Raw genomic sequence first — 2,630 nt, forward strand, 5'->3', positions numbered from 1 at the left:
CACTTAGAATATTTTCGAGTTGGTATAAATCAGTAACCACTGACACTTAGAATTTTTCGACTTGGTATAAATCAGTAACCACTGACACTTAGAATATTTTCGGGTTGGTATAAATCAGTAACCACCGACACTTAGAATATTTTCGAGTTGGTATAAATCAGTAACCACCGACACTTAGAATTTTTTCGAGTTGGTATAAATCAGTAACCACTGACACTTAGAATATTTTCGGGTTGGTATAAATCAGTAACCACCGACACTTAGAATATTTTCGAGTTGGTATAAATCAGTAACCACTGACACTTAGAATTTTTTCGAGTTGGTATAAATCAGTAACCACTGACACTTAGAATATTTTCGACTTGGTATAAATCAGTAACCACTGACACTTAGAATATTTTCGGGTAGGTATAAATCAGTAACCACCGACACTTAGAATATTTTCGAGTTGGTATAAATCAGTAACCACCGACACTTAGAATTTTTTCGAGTTGGTATAAATCAGTAACCACTGACACTTAGAATTTTTTCGGGTTGGTATAAATCAGTAACCACCGACACTTAGAATATTTTCGAGTTGGTATAAATCAGTAACCACTGACACTTAGAATTTTTTCGGGTCGGTATAAATCAGTAACCACTGACACTTAGAATTTTTTCGAGTTGGTATAAATCAGTAACCACTGACACTTAGAATATTTTCGGGTTGGTATAAATCAGTAACCACTGACACTTAGAATTTTTTCGACTTGGTATAAATCAGTAACCACTGACACTTAGAATTTTTTCGGGTTGGTATAAATCAGTAACCACTGACACTTAGAATATTTTCGGGTTGGTATAAATCAGTAACCACTGACACTTAGAATTTTTTCGGGTTGGTATAAATCAGTAACCACCGACACTTAGAATTTTTTCGGCTCAGTAGAAATCAGTAACCAAGCGCATTTTTGAATTGGTTACTGATTTCTCCGTTCGAGTTGCGGCTGCGGTTGGCTTCAAATAGTGGTGGGGGCTTAATTATCGCCGAGGGGAGCATGTCCCGGTGGTGTGGCCGAGGATGGAGTGCCTTTTGAAGGGGGTGTTTCTGAATTTGGACCCTTTTTGAGTTGCATGGCCGGATGGGTGTGGTTTTGAAGGGTGTGTCTGTCTGGAGTGGCACCGGCGTTGGTGTGAGGCTGAGGGTGGGCGTTCGGTTCCTGGTTAGGGATAGGGAAAGGGTGAGACTTAGCTTTAGTGCTCGTGCCCCCGATTTTGGTAATGTTTGACGTCAATTTTCCAAGGAGGCGAATGCAAGGCTTCAGAGGGACTTTGAGTGTTCGGGGGCGGGGTAGCTCAGCCGGATTTGCCCCGGCGGTTCTGCGGACGGTGTTGACTTCGAGGGCGGACCGGCCCCCGTGTTCAGTCCGAATATCGTGCATTGTTAACGGCGGGAAGTGTTCCAAAAGGGAATGGGATTGAATGTGACTGCTGAAGCCGACTTTGAGACCTGTAACGCGGGTAGCTCAGCCGGATTTGACCCGGCGGTTCTGGCGACGGTCTCGCCTTCGAGGGGGGAGCGCCCCGCGTGTTCAGGCCGAATTTTGTGCATTTCCATCGGCGGGAAGAGGTCCAAACGGGAATGGGATTGAATGTGACTGCTGAAGCCGACATTGAGACCTCTAACGCGGGTAGCTCGGCAGGATTTGACCCGGCGGTTCTGCCGAAGGTCTCACCTTCGAGGGGGGAGCGTCCCGCGTGTTCAGGCCGAATATCGTGCATTGTTAACGGCGGGAAGTGTTCCAAACGTGAATGGGATTGAATGTGACTGCTGAAGCCGACATTGAGACCTCTAACGCGGGTAGCTCGGCCGGATTTGACCCGGCGGTTCTGGCGACGGTCTCGCCTTCGAGGGGGGAGCGTCCCGCGTGTTCAGGCCGAATTTTGTGCATTTCCATCGGCGGGAAGAGGTCCAAACGGGAATGGGATTGAATGTGACTGCTGAAGCCGACATTGAGACCTCTAACGCGGGTAGCTCGGCAGGATTTGACCCGGCGGTTCTGCCGAAGGTCTCACCTTCGAGGGGGGAGCGTCCCGCGTGTTCAGGCCGAATATCGTGCATTGTTAACGGCGGGAAGTGTTCCAAAAGGGAATGGGATTGAATGTGACTGCTGAAGCCGACATTGAGACCTCTAACGCGGGTAGCTCGGCCGGATTTGACCCGGCGGTTCTGGCGACGGTCTCGCCTTCGAGGGGGGAGCGTCCCGCGTGTTCAGGCCGAATTTTGTGCATTTCCATCGGCGGGAAGAGGTCCAAACGGGAATGGGATTGAATGTGACTGCTGAAGCCGACATTGAGACCTCTAACGCGGGTAGCTCGGCCGGATTTGACCCGGCGGTTCTGCCGAAGGTCTCACCTTCGAGGGGGGAGCGTCCCGCGTGTTCAGGCCGAGTTTTGTGCATTTCCATCGGCGGGAAGAGGTCCAAACGGGAATGGGATTGAATGTGACTGCTGAAGCCGACATTGAGACCTCTAACGCGGGTAGCTCGGCCGGATTTGACCCGGCGGTTCTGCCGAAGGTCTCAGCTTCGAGGGGGGAGCGCCCACCGTGTACAGGCCGATTTTCATGCATTTCCAACCGTGGGAAGGGG

This window comes from Chiloscyllium punctatum, unplaced genomic scaffold (assembly GCF_047496795.1).
Source record: "Chiloscyllium punctatum isolate Juve2018m unplaced genomic scaffold, sChiPun1.3 scaffold_1088, whole genome shotgun sequence".
Lineage (NCBI taxonomy): Eukaryota > Metazoa > Chordata > Chondrichthyes > Orectolobiformes > Hemiscylliidae > Chiloscyllium > Chiloscyllium punctatum.